The 20,258-nt window shown below is 41.3% G+C and overlaps 1 protein-coding gene across 2 annotated transcripts in view; it reads left to right on the top strand.

Annotated features, from left to right (window-relative positions):
- BAIAP2L1 (BAR/IMD domain containing adaptor protein 2 like 1) overlaps positions 1–20,258 on the top strand; it is a 92,058-nt gene that overhangs the window by 2,603 nt on the left and 69,197 nt on the right. The gene's annotated exons all lie outside the window — the stretch shown is intronic.

Genomic DNA, 20,258 nt, shown 5'->3' with positions numbered 1-20,258 from the left:
GCAGTATCAAATATCCTTACATATATACTTAAACATTTGCTGAGTTTTCTAAAATATGTACTTAGACAAATCATTACTGGCGATCCATGCTAACTCCCAGGAGGGCATGCATTTTACTACGTCATAAACAAATGACATGATAATGAATCTCAAATATCAAATAATGTTGCTGTTGCTAATTAGAGTTTGGCCAAAGATCCCTCCCCTTTCCATCCTTTAGTCTATAGTATGCCCATAATTTGCCCTCAAAAGCTTGCTTGTGCTTTTGCATGGTTTTCTGATGAGTACATGTTTTAGTGGGAGAGGAAGAAGTCAAGTTCAAACAAACCTTTAATTAAGAGTAGCCACAACCTTCCTAGAAGTTAGAACTGTTCAAGTCTTAGGAAGTTGAGGGAGGCCAGGTGTGGTGTCATCTAGGGATGTCCTACCTACGCAAATCTTGCTGAACGGTGAGTGTAGGAGGAATATGACACTCAAGAAAGGACAGGGACACAGAAATCTCAATGTCACCTTCTCAAGGAGGCTTGCTCAAACAACTTTAAAGTTGCTGACAGCTCTGTCTCCCAACCCCAACTTAGGCTACTTTACCTTTTCCCCCATAAAGCTTCATACTGTGATAGGTTTACTATGTTTGTCCACCTCTTTCCTCCTCAACTGAACTGAGCTCCACAAGGCAAGGAGCTTTGTTTTGTTTGCCTTGTGCCTAAAACAGTTCCAGGCCCATAGTAGGTGTGCATGTAGAGTGAATGCACATTTAATTTACTGAACACCTAATCCTGTGCCATGCTCCCTGCTCCCACCCTTGATCCTCTTCATAAAGCATTTTGTTTCTAAGAGTATATCCGCCCGTGAGGTGGATGTGGATTTCGTGTACGTATGGCCATTTTTAGATGAGAAACTAAGCTCTAGAATCTATGACCAGCTTCAACACTGTTCTCCAAATAGTAATTTAATTTTTAGTTTCTAGCGAACAACAAATACACAAATACATTTTCTTGTTTTTTCTCCCAAATACATTTTCATAATTTGGTGAACTAAGATGTCACTGAAATTTTTCTTTCATTCAGGCAATTCATCATTGTCATGTTTTGAACAAACCTTTTGCTAAGAAACAAGTGCTTTTCTTTCACTGGGTAAAGGGAACAATCTAGACATGTTTTCCTTGTCTGTTTAATTCCTGTCGGGTTGATTTCCAGTGTGAACAACAATATACAAGTCTGGCATGTAAAGCCTTAATACCTTTTTAAGAACCCTCTCTGAGGTATGTTTATTGCTCTACCCACTGTTTGCTATCTTAATCTTTTCCCACAGCCATACTTTCTTCAGGTGTGCTGGAGATAAAATGGGATTTGCAGAAGTCCAGACGCTTGCTCTTGGCTCTATGAGGACTGAAAAGGGGGATAGTAAGAGTCATGTGCTAGGAGCAGAAGAAGGGGTTGCCAGGTATTGAATAGTATTCTGAACAGCCCAGTGCTTTAGCTTTTTGTTTGGCAAAATGAAAATAAAAAGCAAACAATAGATTTTTCTTCTATAGTTTTTTTTTTTTTTTTTTTTTTTTTCTTGATGGGAAAGAGGTTTCCTAAACTTGGATAACATTGCAGTGCAGCATCCTTTATTGTGAAACCTGGGAGGCTGGGAGCACTTGGACAGATGACACTTTCCATGGGTTTCAGGTAGCTTTTGAGTTTACATTTGTGACATGAATTCAGAATTCTCTTGCCTCGTACAGACTGGCACATTAGGGAAGACTTGGAATTGCAGCAACTTGGATTTTTGTTTTCTTCGTTTCTGCATGGATATTTATTCTGTATTCAACAGCAAAAAATAGCCAGGCCAACCTCATCAAATAAGTGAGGCACTAAGCAACTTAGGAAGACACTGTCTCAAAATGAATAAAAAAGTAAAATTTATTATAAAAGCTATACAGTTTAACCTGTCAACCCATGCAAATACATTTTTGTTTCTTAAACTTTTTATTAAACTACAGTATACATAGAGAAAGGTGTGTTCAAGTGTATACAGCTTACTAAGTTGCCACAAGCTGAACACCACTCTCCTAACCTGTCCATTCCTTATTTTGTCCTCTTTCCCAGGGTGCTTGTCAGATTCATCCTTGTCATTCGAGGAACTGTAGTTAGTTCTTGTTACTGAGTGGCATTCTACCATATGAATGAATCACAATTCATTCTTGGCATTTGGATTGTTTTCAAACTCAGGATCTTATGCATAGTGCTTTATGAACGTTCCTACTACAAGTCTGATAGGCATAGACCCTCATCTCTTGGGCATACATATAGGAGCGAATTTGCTAATGTAAAGTATTTGAATATTTAACTTCAGCAGAAAGTGCCAGGCAATTTTCCTAAACGGTAGCACCAATTGACAGTCCCACCAGCAGTGTATGAGAGTTCTGATTCCTCTGCATTTTGCCAGCAACTGATATTGTCAGTCCATTTAATTTTCGCCATTCTGATGAGTATGTGTAAATAAAAATTTAAAACGCAAAACCATAGTGTTTGCTCCAGGCCTGCTGATTATCTCCTTCTGTAGGCTGCCTGCAACCTAAACAGGAGCCCCTTAGGGGACACTTAATGTCAGAGACAGAATCAGGACCTAGGGGTGTGGATCTCAGAGAGGCCATACAGTTGTAGTGGTATTCACGAAGGTAAAATGTGAATCTCAGTTTATTCAACTCTAAAACCATTATAGCTGAACATATCATTCATATGGTAGAATACCACTCAGTAACAAGAACTAACTACAGTTCCTCCAATGATAAGGATGAATCTGACAAGCACCCTGGGTCTTTTTATGGAGGGGATGTTGAGGGCAGAGATGAGCCATTTAGACAAACTAGAATGCTTGGGATAGAGTGGAGCACTTGTAGTTAATTAAATTATCTTGCTAATTGAGTATTGATGAAAGCACCCCCCATACACTGGAGATTGAACTCAGTTGTGCTGAACCACTGAACTACACCCTCCCTGCCACTTTTATTTTTCATTTTGAGACAGGGTCTCACCAACTGTTGATACTGGCCTTGAACTTGGATCCTCCTGCCTGAGCCTCCCAAGTCACTGGCATTACAGGCATGTGCCTCCAACACCCAGCCTTTCTCTTTCTTTTCGTGTAACTTTTTTTTGAAATGTATGAACTTAAATGTTACAGGCACAATAGGCTAGTATTTTTAAGATTTTAGGACTAAAGGAAATGTTATTTTTAATTTTCCCCAGTTACATTGTAATTGTATGTACTTGAGAATAAATCCCTAAAATTATACCTTTCAACATTCCCCACATTGTTTACATGTATTTGTGTGTATGTTTAATCCTGGAGGCTTTTTGTCATTTGCGTTCCTGGGGATGTACCTAAGGCTTGTTCACGTGAGGCAGTGCTTCCCCACTGAGCTGCACCCAGCTCTCTTCAGGTATTTTCCAGGACATATTTCCACATCAGTCAGTATTTGGTGCCTTATCATTCCAATGACTCCATGGTACTGTTCCTCATCATAATTTATTGATCGAGCCCTTGTTGTTGGACATAGGTCGTTGCCAGGACTTTGTTGTGAAAGCACTCCATTGGGCATTTCCGCAGGTAAAGCTTTGCCCAAATCCATCATGTTTTCTGAAAGCTAAATCCCCAGGAGGGAACCTGAGTCAAAGGGCGAATCGTTGCAAAAAGTCCTCCAGAAAATACACACCAAATTATGCTGTGACCTGCATTACAGGAGAGGGCACCTTCCCCTGAGCTCCGACCAGTTAAGTAGGTCTTTTAAAACCACTTCCTCTTTAAGTAGCCCACGGGAGGTGCGCATGTGCTTACAGTAGTAAAGCACCTATATCTATGCTGGAATGTGGGCATTGTCCAGAATACTGGAGATTTTGTCTACTGGTTTTAGGCATAATTTCCCCATAAACTTGTGGATATCTACCAAGTAATTACAGCTCTGTAACCCTTCAGACCTATATCCTTCTGACCCTATTTTCCTCAGCCTTGATTTTATACTTGTATTTGTTTTCCTGACCTTGAGTTTCCTTCTGATTTATCTCATTAGGGATTGTATCCAGTCTCTAACAGTTGCTACAGATCTTTATGGATAAACGTGAAGCTCGTGTATATAAGATAAAATGTCGCTGTTTTCCCTTTTGAAAATAAATGAAAAATGTTACTAGAATGAGTTCCCAAACCAGTGAGCAAAATAGATGATCGCTGCTCAGAGATCTAAGGGATCGCTGGCAGCCTGCTAGGCTGAGTGATTTGGAGAGAGCAGCAGGGGTCAAGATGCCCTCCTGTGTTTTGTTGTTTAAACTGTTTATATGGTGCGTTGGAGGTTAAAACGTCCCCAAGCAATAACAATTCCTTCACTAAAAATCTCAATGGCCAGCAAGTTAACTGGAGGAGTGAGATTTGGAATTCTCACTTGCACTCTGCCTTCTGGAGTGTTTACCTTTTTTTTTAACGTTAAAGGGTTATTTTTACAACGCTTAACTGAAAAGAAGCACAAATGGCTATATGGTCCATTTATTTAAATGGTATGAAATTACCATTTTCATACCTCTGTTTGCAAACTGACTTTTTAAAGTTAAAAAGTCTTAATGGTTTTTCTCTTAATTTTCACACACAGGAATACTTGTTAACATTTACTAACCTGAGATTATAAATTCAACAGAAAACTAACTGAACAGAATTGAAACCATTCAGATTTCAGTTCTTAAAGCCACAATTTAATAATCTTATTCCTGTTGTTGCAAGCAGCTGAACGCTTTCAAGTTGTGTCCTGCAAAGGTACAAAACCGATGTTGACAACCTGTCAAAAGAAGGGGGAAGTTCCTCTGATTAGAGCTCAGTGCCTGGAGCAGACACCCGGGGCGAGAGGGGATCAGAACAGATGACCTGCCCAGCCCCAGCCATCCTAAGTGCAGAGCTGACCACATGAGTTAGGGGGAGAGGGGAGGGGTACAAGAGACAGCCCTGTCGCCTTCACATGCCTGTCAGATACAGGTGTTCTTAAGGTAATAAACCAGTACACTTCTGGCCACAAAAATTCAAGTGACAAATCGGGAAAATCACATTGATAATTCTTTATACTTAAGCATTGTGATGATGACAATGATATGAAACTTGGATAATTGGATTGAGGATGTTGTTTCCTGGTCAGGCACTTGCATAGCATTTGTGAGGCCTGAGTTCCATCCCCAGCACCCCGCTACACACACACATAGATTTTAATTGACCAGTCAATTCTCTGAGCAACTTGAAGTACAGGACATCAACCATGCCTTGACAGTATACTGTTTATCTCTAAGCTAGTAAACATGTAAAACCTTATTCCTTTTAGTGATTCAGTCCAACTGTTAATGCTCTGTGAGAAGATTTCTTCAGCTAACTAATCCATCCCCTGTTATTCTAGATTGGATTGTAGTTGCTAAGTCATTCGCCTCTATTTGATCTTGTCTTCAGTTTTCTTGTCTGTAAATAAGGATGATAATAGTGCCTACCTCATGAGGTTGGTACTTGTGAGGATTGAACATGGTAATGCATGAAAGCTTTTAAAACAGTGTCCAGTGCATAGTAGGTGTTCAGTTCATGTTCCTGTTGGTGGCTTGAGCTTACTGGACTGTAATCGTCGTATAAGCATTGATTTTCACGTTTGTTTATAGCCATCCTCAGTATCTAGAAGACCGACACAGGTGGAGCTGGGTAAATATTTGATAAAGAATAGTGTTGAAATTATTGGCACATGGTTTTCTCTCTCCCAATGAGCTGTATGCTCCTTCAGGATTTTTTAATTCCCTCATGGGGCTGGTACATAGTAAGACCTCAGAAGTATTTGTGGGAGAAATACTGAAGATCTGTGCTCATCACACAGTTGTGACTAAAATCATCTCCTGCTCCTTAGCATGTGGGATTGAGACAGCAGCACTAATAACAGTGGCCATGTTTTGAGCACCTGTTATGTATGCCCCAAGCTTCCACCAACATTCACTCTTTCTGCAGCTGTTTTCTGGAGCACCACAGCTATGTCAGGCACTGTAGTCACCATCAGGAACCACACTGGAGAACAGGCCAATGCAAACTGCCCTTCTGAGGTCATCACCAATGGTGGCACAACTGCCAGAATTTAGTACTGCCAGCCCTTGCCCTCCACCCCAGCCTGCCTGGCACCTTCAGTTGCGCTTCCTTGACCCTGTCCCAGGTTGTCCTGCCTTTTCAGTTCATGTTTTTGGAGTTTGTTTTGTCTCAGTATTGGAAGAAAGGAGAAAAGGATTAATAGGTGTGAAGGTTGAGTTTGAGAGAAGCTTTTTAGGCAATTCGTAGAAGTCTTTGGAAAGTTTATATGAAAGGAGCAGAGGAGAGACAAAAATTACATTTTTAGAAATTTAAATTCTCCTTACTGGAATCTAAGTAAGGATCTTGAAATGTCATTAAATTATTTGGGGTGTTTGAATAATAGTTTTAAGACCACAAGGGCTGTAATTTTAATGTAGAGCAGAATAATTCACTGGAATTATAATAATAATTATTATTATAATACTAGATATCAGAGTAAAGTTTGGAAGAAACTAATGAGCTTCACAGAAAAGTGGCACTTGCTGTTTAAAGTCAATATACTTTGGTTTGATAAAGTTCCTGTTACCTATTTAGTACTTTAGGGCTTTCTAAATAAATGCAGCCCAGGCTATGAGTCGGTCTCTCCTAGAAATTCATTGCTTGCTTTTTATCCCAAGACACGCCTTTTAAAAATGAAAAGTAGGCAGGCAAGAACCCTTAACCAAATAGTGGAGTGTACCTTTTCAAAGCATATATCCATTGACAGCTATTTTATATCTAGCATCAAATCAATTTTTGTTTTTTAATATTTGTCACTTACACAATTATGGTAAGGTTACATATTTCTAAGTGCTATTCAAGTAATATTAAAAATGTTTGCATTTCTTATTTTCACCACATCCATCTGAATTGCCTTGGTGTTTTTCACACACCGATCTCTGCCTATTTAACTATGCAGTTTCAAGGGCCGGAGCTCTCTCCTGACTCACCTTGGTGTTTCCTGGGCTCAGTGTGGGCAGATAATGAAAGTTGCATGAATGTATAATTTTTTTCTTTTTTTTTTTTTTTTTTGGTACCAGGGAGCCAAATCCCCAGCCCTTTTTATTATTTTTATTTTGAGACAGAGTCTCACTAAGTTGCTTAGAGCCTCACTAAATTGCTGAAATTGGCTTTGAACTTGCAATCCTCCTGCCTCAGCCTCCTGAGCCACTGGGATTATAGGCGTGCACCACCATACCTGGCTACATGTATAGTTTTTAATGTTGCTCCAAAAGCCCAAATGTGAGAAGGATTTTACAGAGCTAGTGAAATGAGACTTAAATACATGTGTTCTCTAATACTTACCATGATTCATTTGTTCAGTCTCATTCTCTCTCTAGTGCATGCATTCTCTGTGTCTCTCTTTCTCTCTCTTCCTCTCTAAAATTCCAGAAAAGAGGCACATTGTCAAATTCTGGTTGGAACGTTACTTTTAAAATTTAAAGTTACATTCTGTTGTAGTCATCCTGGTACTATAATTTAGAACAGGAAAGATTGTGTTTCTATTCTTTCAAATCAAAACATTCCTCTACCAACCAAGCAAAAATGGTTACAGCTCTTATCATAATTGGAATTTCAAGGAGTAGTGTTTATTTCAATTTTATAGATATGATTCTCTCTGAAGTTCAAAGTCTGAAAGCTGCTTGAATTTTGGTGTAGGGTTTCCAAAAATCCCATCCAATGGAGGCCAGCATGGGTTAGGCATTGGTCCAGTGTCTGAGAGCTTGCTGATGGCCAAGGCTAGGAGCTCCTGCTTTCAGCCAGAGGTTTTCTTGGCACCACTGACCTTAAGCCCGGTGTGATCATCTGCACTTAAACTACCCAGAAAAGCGATTTTGAATTCCACCAACAGAAAAGGTGAAACTGTTGTCTAATGTTTAAAATTGAAGTTTTCTGGTTTTGAACTGAGTTTGGATCATTGTTTCTTCATGTTACTTTATCAGATGATCGTGAAATCAGAATACCTGTATACGGTTCTCCCTCCACATTTAAAAAAAAAAAAGTAATTGAAAATCCAGATTTTTTTATACTAATATACTGTCTGGGATCACTCTGAGACATGATTTTCTTGAAAGCCTTGATAACTTTAAGAGGTATAAACAACCTAGAACATCCTTCTCATTTCCATCAGTGTGTTGTGGCCTTTTTGTTTGGCTTTCTTGTGCTTTAGCTTCAGAACAGTTCTTGATGTATAAATGAGGAGGGACAAGTTTGTCACAGAAATCTGTTTCATTAAAAAGTGGAACAGCATTGCGGGCATGTGATTGTGTCTGGTAATTCATACCTATCTTTCTGGATGATCACACTGGTTCTGATCTCTTGGTTGGTTCTTAGGGAGCTCGGAACCTAATAGGTGCACCCATGACTCGAAACATTCTTCTATGTGAGGCTAAGCCCAAAAGGGTATCCCCTCTGCTTCACTGACCACTGGTCTAGCTGCTGCTCATGCTCAGGCCACATTGCGAGGGACAGATCCATGTGAACCTGCAGGCCTTCCTGCTTTCTTTCTAGCTTGACCTTTGCACCCTGAAGGATCTCCCACCTCGCCACTTTGGGGATGGAACCCAAAGCCTCATGCATGCTAGGCAAGTACCACTGAACTACATCCCCAGTCCTTAAGGAGAAACAGTTCTGTATAAAACAAAACCTGGATCATGATGAAGAAGGGAAAGGAAGACAATGTTCAAGTCACAGTGCATGTTCGATGGTGTTTTCTCTGTGGGCCGAAGCTTTCCTATGAAACTTCCCTTTTATAGAAGGATGTGGTTAGACCAGGTGCAGTGGCACATGCCTGTAGGCCCTCAGACAGGTGGTCAAGGCAGGAGGATCTTAGCTTCTAGGCCAACCTCAGCAACTTAGCAAAACCCTGTCTCAAAATAATTTTTAAAAGGGCTGCCAGTATAGCTCAGTGGTAGAGCATTCCTGGATTCAAAAAACAAAAGACAAAAAGAAGGACATAGTAAGGATTTTTTGCTGGAAAAACAGTTGCCAGATTCCTTCCCCAGTCATAGCTGGAAAGACAGCTGCTGCCCCAGCAGTTTGATCTACAAATTAGTGGGTTTTCACTTTCTACTAATAGGCCACATCGATTTTCACCCTACAAAGGCAGATTGCTGCAGAGAGCTACATTTTCTATGTACTCTTTACAGAACAAGAGTACTTTCCTCTGGTCCTGAACTGACCTGTCTCAAAACATCTGGATCTTCTATGTGTGAGCTAGTTAACCATAATCAAGGTGCAAGCAAGTGACTCTGTGGCCATCCCACAGCATGAAGGATATACAGACCCTGAATCCTTAAAAACAGTCAAGCGCTGTCTGTTTGTAAATCTTTATGGAGTTGTAGATATATAACTATTAAGTTTACTCCTTTTAAGGGTACACATTCTTAGGTCATTTTTTTGTCCCTCCTCTTTCTCGCTCCATCACAGACAACCTCTGATATGTATTCTCTCTATAGATTTGTCTTTTCTGGAAATTTCATATAGTGTCATGAAGCATGTAATCTTTTGTGATTGACTACTGAGCATAATGGGATTCATCCATGTTGTAGCATATATCAGTACTTAGTTCCTTTTTATGGTCCATTGCACTGATATATTTGTCCATTCACTAGTTGATGGGTATTTGGGTTGTTTGTAATAACTATTCATTTTTATTTAATTATTTTTAATGGTACTGGAGATTGAATTCTGTCACTCTACCACTGAAGCCTGAACCAACCCAAGCCCTTATTATGTTTTATTTTTAAACAGGGTCTTGCTAAATTGCCCAGGCTGACACCAATTTGTAATCCTCCTGCCTCAGCCTCCTGAGTAGCTGGGATTACAGGCATGAGCCACCACACCTGGCCCAATAAGGCATTCTTTTTAAGAGCCACAATATAGCTTAGTATGTGAAAGGTAACTTAAATGGCAACTTGGAAAAACACAAAGTTTGGAAACAAAATTCATAAGGAAAGCCCTGGCACTTTGAGATTTTGTAAGTGTGTGAAGCCCTAGTAGGTAGAGGGCAGAGCCTTGCAGCTTTTATGATTCTCGGATGGACCTATTACTTGGAGCTAATGAAGTTGCAAGCAGTGGCCCCATTACCTCATGCTTGATTCGTACGGTTAATTGGCCCACTGGGCCACTGTGTCTGTACGTGTGCTGATGAGCCTGTGGAGCCACAGGGAAGGTGTACAGCAGGTACACTGTGAGCAGCCTCTCTGTAGAACACAGACCCCCAAACTGCCACTGCCGACCCCACTACAGGACATTCGATGATGCAGACACTCTGCCTGGTGCTGGGGATGCAGTGGTGGCCAAATTAAGGCTCTTGTCCTTAATTTATCCATAGTTCCTGCTAAGGAAACAGTGTAAACAGGTGTGTGTCATGTGAAGTAGTGATAAGCACTCTGAAGAAGGAGAAGCCAGGGTCACTGAGAGCAGAGAAGGAGGCAGGCTGGAGTCAGGGAGAAGGGCTGAGGAGGGTGTCTCTGAGAGGTTTTAAGCAGAGGCCGGTGGGCCAGGTATCCAGAACTGAGCCTTTGGGTACCGGGGGAGCCAGTAAAGCCCCGCTCTGGGAATGAGCTTGACCTGTTCGGGGAGCAGCCTGGAACACAGCGATAGGGTGGAGCCCGCAGCTCTGGCGCAGGGCAGAGCCGGGCTTTCGCACCTGCCTCCTACCCGGGTGTTAAAGGACAAAAGTCAAACCTGAGAACTGAGGATAAATCCAGGAAACTGTACTAGGAAACCACCTTTGGTTTCTCTTCCCCTTCTTGGATATTTTCAGACACATGGGCTTTTTTAATGCAGACAAGGGAAACAGTTTATGGTCCTTTAAAAAAAGGGTACTTTCCTTTACTCACAAAATGGACCAAAGTACAGGAAGACCAAGTGTTGATTGGCGAAGGTGTGGAAGATGGTGTTTGTACTCAGTGTTTGTGGAGCATAAATTGCTACAGCCGCTTTCTTCAGTTTGGCAGTACTGTGTCAGGCAGAATTGAAAGACCTGTCACGTGTCGGGCCCCAGCGATTCTGTTTCTGGGTACGTTCTCACCTGTGCACACGAGGGCTGTGGGTGGTTTCTTGCCTCATAGTCAGTAGTAGCTAAAGCTTGTGAGCCACCTACTTGCCACTCAGTGGAGACACAGGTGGATAAAATGCAGTGTATTTGTGTGATAGGTGTGTATGTGTGTCCATATAAAAAGGCTTATTTCAGGAAAACAGCCTTCATGACTGTGGCACTGACCAGTGTGAAATCTGTGGGGCAGGTGGCCGGCAACGTGTGGTCCTTCAGTGAAATCTCTTCTTCCTCAGGGACTCTCAGTTTTGTTCTTTAGGTCTTTCAGCTCACTGGATGACCTGCACCCAGGTTTGGGGGGATGATAAGCTTACTAATATAAGTAACTGTTCGTAGACAGTAACCGTATCTGCAAAATAGCTCCACAGCATTATGTCGGCTAGCATTAAATGGACTGAGTACTGTAGCCTAGCCACAGGGACATCTAGAACTCACCGTCACAGTGCACACAGGAGTTGAGTAGGAATAAACCCAGTCCGTGTGTGTCCAGATGAGTAGGTCCAACAGCAAAATACTGAATAAAAGGGAAGATACAAGTGACACACATTATATGATGCCATGTAAGTGTTTCTCATTGAACATCTTTTCAGTGCATACAGCAAAATTACATATCAATATGACTAGGTAGACATACATAAAAAAGTATAAAATATGGGTTAGAAAGTTAACAGCAGCTTCCCTGGGGTAGGGGTGGGGAACCCAAGACTTGGGTGGGGGTGGTTATGGCATCCTGTAATTTTTATCTGTAGGGTTTTAGTAACTTTCAGCAAAGGGAGCCAGTATGACAGTGTCAACTGCTAGCCATTCCTGTGGGGACTACAGTGGCTTCGGAGCCTTCTTCAGCCTCTCCCTCTCTCAGTGGAAAGAAAAGGGGAGAAGGACTCGTCTGCCCAGGCAGAATGGATCCATGTTGCGGTGCAATTAGGAGATTAAACATATTCACCCAAGAGGAGGGTACAGTTATGAGAAGGCGTCTAGAGGGAAAGCAGAACTCAGAGGTCCCCCTCACCCGCTGAAGTAGCGCTCTGACTTCAGGGGAGCATTTTCATCTGTTTCACAGTTCTTCCCAAGGAACTCTGGAGGCCCAGGCGGAGCGCAAGAGTCCGTAGGGAAACTGCCAGGGTCTGCCTCTGCCTCTTGCTGTCCCCAGGACCTTCAGCTATGAAACAGGGACAGTAACAACTATGGTGTTAAGGTCAGAGAAGATCGTGTTCGGGCTGGGGATGTAGCTCAGTTGGTAGAGTGCTTGCCTCAATCCCCAGTACCACCAAAAAAAAAAAAAAAAAAAAAGAGAAGATTGTGTACAATGTTGGGCATACAGCCAGAGACATAGCTCAAGAAATTAAGAAGTAAAATGCTCTCAAATGAATAAAACAGATAACACCTATTTTCTTTCTAGAGAAGGCTACCACAAACCCTAGATGGTTTGTATTTATGATTTCTCTCATCCTAATAATGACACTTTGAGGTGGGAAAACAATACCATTTATTTTCATGTCACAGAGTGGGAGTACCTAGAGGTATCTGTGTAAATAAGAATGTTTATCCATTTGAAGATTGACTAATATTTAGAGCTTCTCTTTTGAAATATTAATTATAATTGATTCAGTATGTGCTAAGTGTCAAGAGCTCTAAAGAATACATAATAAGTGCCCCACAGGGCTGGGTGCAGCTCATGCTAGAGCAAGGTTTGCCTGGAATGTGCAAGGCCCCAGGTTTGGTACCTTTAAATGTGCCATGGTGTTCAATTTCCACACTCAATCCTCATATCCCTTATAAAGTGAAAATCACCATTATCCCCGTTTCATAGAAGACGAGACTAAGGCTCAGAGAGGTGGTAACATGATTTGCCCAAGAATTCGAGGCACGCCCCCTTCCCAGGCTTGTTGCTACTATCATGGCATGTCATAAGTCATACAGAATAGCAATGAATGCAAATGCAAGTTGATAGCTAATTTAATAGGTACATTATTTGACTGACAAAACATTTTTGTGTTTGTTTGAATGAGTAATTCTGGTCTAGCTTAATACTTCAAAACATCTCAGTTTAATTTTTCTCTGTGCAGCTGTGCTTCACATCCATGATGCGAAGTGTGACTGACTCTTGTGTCCCTCAAGCAGCTGCCTCTTTGCCAGATTTGCTTGCTAATACTTTCCCCAAAGGCAGAGGAGGTTAATCCAGTGCTGGTGAGGTTGGTTCAGCAGTAACACTCAAAAAGGAAGGAGGATTTTCTTCAAATAATACCCACCTACAAGTACCCCCAGGTATCCCTTAGCACATTCTTGCCATGTGCCTTGATTCATCAGAGCATTGTGACATGGAGTAATTTGCGACATGGAGTAATTTGCATTAGAGTGTGTAGAATAAAATAATATATGAAATTTCAAGGATACATTCATACTTCAGTCAAGCTGAACAAAACATTGAAGATTCAAAAATCACTTTTAAAGCTTATCCAATCTCAACATTATTCTCCTCCCCCTACGTTGTGGTGCTGGGACTTGAACCCAGGTGCACTCTACTCTGAGCAACATTCCCAAGCATTTTTGAGACAGGGTCTCATCGAGTTGCTGAGGCTGGCCTTGTACTTATAATTTCCCTACCTCAGCCTCCCAAGTTACAGGCATGCACCACCATGACTGGTTTATTACTTATATTTTAACTAAGAAAAACAAGGTGCTGAAAAATCAAATAATTTGCTCTTGATCATGTAGAAAACTGGTAGTGGTGGGAGAAAACTAGAAGGGAAACTAATGCTTAGAAATTTAAAGTCTTAGTTTCACTATCTGACTGACTAATCATAATTTAATTATTTGATGCTTTCTTAAATATAAATTAATGATACCCAGTTAATTGTGCATAGCTCTGTATTGGTAAAGATAATTTTTCAGAAAATGAAAAAAAAATTCCAAAAACTAAAGATGTTAAAGCTATGATAAGATTGCATGATTTGTTTTAAATTATGATTAATAACTGCAAGGGGCACTCGGAAAACTTGTGATAAACAGATCAACTAGAAATCTGCTGAAATGTGCCTACGGGTTCCAAGGGATCCTTTCTTCAATACTTTATTCAGAATGACTGACAACTAGTTCTCCAGTGCTACTCAGCATCTGCGATAGAACCAACCTCTCTTCCCTTGAGACTGGCACAACTAAAACTGTAATATTGCCAGTCCCTTAGCCTAGAATTTATTTTATAACCATAGCTATCCATGTTCTCTGAATGAAAATGAAACATTCTGATTGAAACCAGGTTGGCAAATTATCCTTATACCAGGTAGTAACCAGTGGGTACATATTAAGTTTTCATTACTTCTTTGTAATAAAGTAGTGCTTCTTGGCTAATTTGTACCCTTTCTGTTCACTTTGAGATACACTTGATGTCTTAAGCTTTTTATTCTTAATGCCAATTTTAAGATGGACTTTGTGGGTATTGCTCATGACTCTAGTTGTAGATCAAGTCTTAGCAAGCTTGGTCATAGCACTGGCCTTTCACCCAGCTCTTGCCCCTGCCACCCCAATCCAGGGACCCATTCAGCTCCAGGTGCATCCACTGCTATTATAACATTTTATGGACTTTGGAATACAAAGGCAGCACTGCTTATTTGTTCCTAATTTTATAAATCACATGTACTTCAGCTCAGATAACTAGATTAATGGCCAAAAGCCGGTATAGAAATGTATTTTCCACTCTTGAAAGGGACCGAAATTTCTGGGTGGAAATTTCCCAAATAGCAAAGACTTGAACTGAACACATTGGACTTTTCAAGCTTAAAAACCCTTGTTTTGTTTTCTCTACAACTAGTTGTAATCTTAAGTCTTGAACTTTGCTTTTCAGGGGAACCATTTGGACAGTGATTTGTGTTTGGTGTGGTGTTTTAAGGTGATAGTTATGTATGAACATTTCAAGAATTATATCAAGAAATCAAATTCTACTATCCCCTTCAATAAAGGGCATGCTTAAGAAAACAGATCTGGATTTCCATGCTACTGCCTGCATACAATAGGGCAGGGCTAACCTAGTATTACTTTTCCTTTTACAGCCTCATAAGAATATTACAAGAATTTTAAGCAAGATTTCCTTAAAATAGTTTTATCTTTTAATTATAAAGTGACCATTTTTAGACTGGGGATGTAGCTTAGTGGTCCAGCATGTGAAATGCCCTGGGTTCAATCCCCATTACCATTAAAAAAATTTAAAAAATTTAAAAAAAAAAGATCATTTTCTAATGAAATTATTAGATTTTTAAAATCATTGAGCTCGCCTAGATTGCTGATAGGAATATAAAATGGTGCAGCCACTCCGGAAACAAGCCTGGCAGTTTCTTATAAAGTTAAACATACACCTCTTCTATGACGCAACCACTGAACTCCTGGGTATTTATCCTAGAGATAGGAAAACTTGTGTTCATATAAAAACCTGTACATGATAGCTCTTATCAGCTTTATTTGGGATAGCTAGTAACTGAAAACAACTCAAATGTTTTTCAACACATAAATTGATAAGCAAACTATGATACATTCATACTGTGGAATGTAATGTGTAAGTTAAAAAGAAGAGAATAAACTATTAATGCACCCACAACACTGGAATGTCTTAAGGATGTTGTGCTGATGAAAAGGCCATTCTCAAAGGGTCACAGACAGTATGATGCCATTTATTAGATGTTCTCACAATGACCAGGTTAGAGAAGGAGCTCATTGGTTGCCAGCAGTTAGGACGGATGGAGAGGGTGTGACTAAAAGGGGACACACAAAGGAGGTCTTTGTATTGATGGAACAGTCCTGTATAATTGAGGTGAGAGCTATACGAATCCATACATGTGATAAAATTTCATAGAAATAATTTATGCCCCTCACCCCCAAGTTCCGGTATAGGAACTGGTAAGATCCAAATAAAGTCTGTAGTTTGGTTACTAGTATCATACCAGTGTCCATTTCCTGGGTGTCCTGCAGTTATAGAAGATATCACTGGCTGGGCACAGTGGTACATGTCTTTAATCCCAGCAGCTTGGTAGGCTGAGGCAGGAGGATCAAGAGTTCAAAGCCAGCCTCAGTAACTTAGTGAGGCCCTGTCACTAATAAAATATAAAAAGGGCTGGGGATGTGGCTCAATGGTTAAGTGCCCTTGGGTTCAGTCCCTAGTACCTGCCCCCACTCCCCCCAAAAAAAGATGTTATCACTGAAGATCCTGGAAGAAGCATGCCTGGCAACTCTATCACAACACTTCCTTGTGAATTTTAAACTATTTTAAAATTAAAACTTTATTTTAAAATAGAAAGGGAACTGATAAAAGATCACAGAAATAGCAGCTGTGGCAACAGGCATCCAGTTCTGAGGCTTTGCCATCTTGTAGGAGGTAGAGAGGTCAGTTGGCTCTGGGGTTTCCTGACTGCTGTGGCACATGGGCCCAGGACAGCTGCCCGCTCCAGTAATACAAGACAAGTCGGCTCTCAGGGAGACAGAGAAGAGTCACCTCATGTTTTCCTTGAGAACACACTAATGATGGTAAAGGATTTTTTTTTTTTTTAACCATGTAAATCTTTTCAATGTAAATCTGTAGTGCAAAGATACCTGAAAAGAAAACATCAGTTGGCCAAAGTCCTACAGAAATTTGGGGTAACAGAAGGTGGATAGAGGAGCAGTGGCTGGCTGAGCAGAACCTACTGCACTGGGCAGAACTGACCCACTCATCCCCAGAACCCCAGAAGCTCAGGACCAGGCCCACAGAAGGCAGGAAGCAGGCAGAACAGGGATCTGGTGTGGGAGGTGGTTGGCCTCCCAGTTTCCCCTTCCTGCCTGCCCACCACAGCAGTAGCTCCCTCGCCTGACAGAACAGAGGTTTAATTTTTTTTTTTTTTTTTTTTTTGCGGTGCTGGCGATTGAACCCAGGGGCTTGTGCTTGTGAGGCAAGCACTCTACCAACTGAGCTATCTCCCAGCCCAGATCAGAGGTTTAATATCAGATCAGGGAGCTGTAGTCTTGGAAACACACCAGGGGGTAAGACTTGGATCTGAAACAGGGGAATGAGGGGAAAATTGGCTCGGGATGCAGTCCTGACTGGGAAACCACTCCCCACCTCCCACCCAATAAAAGGGAACTAGGAACTTCTCTGGAGAAGTCTATTGGCCCTGGCAGCTACCTGTGGCCAGACCCTACAGCTTTCTGTCCAGCACTTTGATGGAAGCCTACTAGCCGACAGCCATGGGCATGCACAGCTTCCAGCCCGCATGTGAGTGAGGACTTTACTCCTAATATAAACTGACCATGGAAGACCACCAGGAGTTCGAGGGCACCTCTAACACAAATCTGCGGAGCAGTAAACAGTGGGGAGAGTCATCAGGAGATGATGTGCGAAGCTGGAATAAAAAACCACAGGATACGGTTATTCAGATAAGATACTGCATTCATGAACCAAGGTTAAGAGAGTGCTTTAAAAAAGGATCAGGCAAGAAACTTTAAAGCATAGAAATTTAAAAGCTGATAGCAAAAACTTAAAAATAATAGAGTTGGAATATTAAGTTGAGGATATCTATCAGATATAGGACATAAAACAGTGGAAAATCAGAGAAAAGATAAAATGATTACAGAATAAATCCAGGATGTGTAAAATCCTCATCAGAGTTCCAGAAAGGATGAAAAGACAAGAAATAAGAGAGGAACATTCTCCAGACTTGGAGGACCTAATTTTCCATATGGCTAGTGTCCACCAGTGTCCAGTAAAAAAAATGGAAAAATAAAAAAATATCCACATAGGGATAAAGAGATGGCTTCCAGAAGTAAGCTTTAAGAAGAGAGAAAAGTCACAGAGGAAATGACAGGTGACTTCTCAGTAGCAAAACTGGATGCTGTATACCCAGAGGACTTAAAATCAGCATATAGTGATGAGTCCACATCAACATTTATAGCAGCTCAGTTCATGATAGCTAAACTGTGGAACCAATCTAGATGCCCTTCAACAGATAAATGGATAAAGAAAATGTGAATATAAATGTGGATAAAGAAAATGGAATATTAGCCTTAAAGAATGAAATTATGGCATTAGTAGGTAAACGAGTGGAACTGGAGAATATCATGCTAAGCAAAATAAAACCATCCCGAAAACCAAAAACCGAATGTTCTCTCCACTGTGTGGATGTTAACACACAGTAAGAGCAGGGGAGGGAAGAATAGACGTTCACTGGATTAGACAAAGGGAATGAAGGGAAGGCAGGGAGGATGGGAATGGGGAAGCCAGCAGAATGAATCGGACTTCACTCTCCCGTGTTCTAATGAACATGCGACCTGTGTGAATCCGCATCATGTACAACCACGAGAATGGGAAGTCATACTCCCTGTATATACAACACGTCAAAATACACTCTACTGTCATGTATATCCAAAAAGGACAAATTTTAAAAATGTTTAAAACCTGAATGCTAAAGACAGTGGAGCCAGATCTTTAAAAGTCTAAGGAAAATAGTTCAGTCTACTTATTATACTCCACCCAGCAAAATATCAAACAGTAAAGATAAAGGTAATTTCAGACACATGGGGACATGAATGTACCTGTCACACAATTTTTTAGATCAGTTTTAGAGAATGTTCTCCAGCAGAAAGGAGGAAAAAGGAAGGTGTGAACCCAGTTATTGAGAGCTCTTCACCCAGGCAATCAGAAGGACGTGCAAGGACGACAGGAGGACAGAGTCCTTGGAGAAGGTTCTAGCAGGGGAAATAGAATGGAAGATTAGCTGGCAGTTTTTTATATATTTGAGGAACAATGTTGATAGGCCTTTTCAGATCCAACAGAGTATGTGGAAGAATTTAAGATAGGAACCTGGAAAACTAAGCATAGCAGACAGGTAGAATTAGACAATTATTAATCTCAGAAATAAGAAAAAGGCTTTACCAAGAAATGAAATGTAATCTTTTTTTTTTTTTTTTCCCGTGCTCGGGTCGAACCCAGGGCCTCGTGCTTGCAAGGCAAGCACTCTACCAACTGAGCTGTCTCCCCAGCCCTATGAAATGTAATCTTTAGTACATTCCTCAAATCGTAATGACCAATATTTATAAAGTCATATTAAACACTGACTATTGATTTACCAGAAAATTGCTGTGTGATTATATAGGAAGGACTGAGGGAAGGAGAGCGGAGAGGTATCAAGAGCTAGGTCCCCATGTACTATGGTAAGAGCCAGTTGCTGTCTAAAATTGAGAAACCGAAAATATTCAAATCTCTGGCAGTATGCAGGAGAAAAAGAGCTTGGCTGGAAGCATTCTAGGGAGTAAGACGAGAATGAGGAAGGCTGAGGCGAGGCGAGGGCTGTTTTCCACCGTGAGCCTGGCCACTGCTTGGTAAATGGCAGTCGCGTGAGCTCCGTTCCCAATAGCAATGGAGGACCTTCTGCTTCTGAAGAGTGTGAAGAATCTGTCCCTGTTGAATGTTGGGTGGTTTTTTTGTTCTCACCTCCCGATCATCTACAGTACACATCTGGGGAGAAGAGTCAGTGAGACCCGAGGGGTCCGCTGGGGATGGTTAATGCTGTGTTCACAGATGGACCAGAGGCAGTACCATGTGCTCCACTCATGAAGTCCGCACCGCAGGAATATCTGCTGCCCGTCCTTCAGGTTTAGGAAGAGTAAAAGCAAAATCTCCTGGAAGGTTCTGTTCACCGGGTAGCCCAAACATTGCCCTTAGCTATGAATTAAGTTCAGGCAGCTGGTGAAGCACGCCCATTTCTTCATACTAGAATGAGGATGGTTAGCAATTCACTTATACCCAAGAGGGCACCTTTGCCTCTGGGCCCACAGTCCCTGTGGGGCAAGGCAGGCTTGTGAATGTCTGCACTGCTAGTAGGCTCTAGGAAGCCCTTGCACTGCTGAGAATGGCCAGGTTTGCATATACCTTGCCCCCTGTTTCTTTCTTTTTTTTTTTTTTTTTTTTTTGTGCTGGGGATCGAACCCAGGGCTTTGTGCTTACAAGGCAAGCACTCTACCGACTGAGCTATCTCCCCAGCCCCCTTGCCCCCTGTTTCATCAGGCAAGAAAATATGTTCTCTTCATGATTTTTAAGTCTGCATTTATGACTATGGACACGACTGTTATGTACACACAGGTATCCTAG

This window comes from Sciurus vulgaris, assembly GCF_902686455.1.
Source record: "Sciurus vulgaris genome assembly, chromosome: 18".
NCBI lineage: Eukaryota > Metazoa > Chordata > Mammalia > Rodentia > Sciuridae > Sciurus > Sciurus vulgaris.
This window is presented reverse-complemented; position numbering and strand designations above follow the sequence as displayed.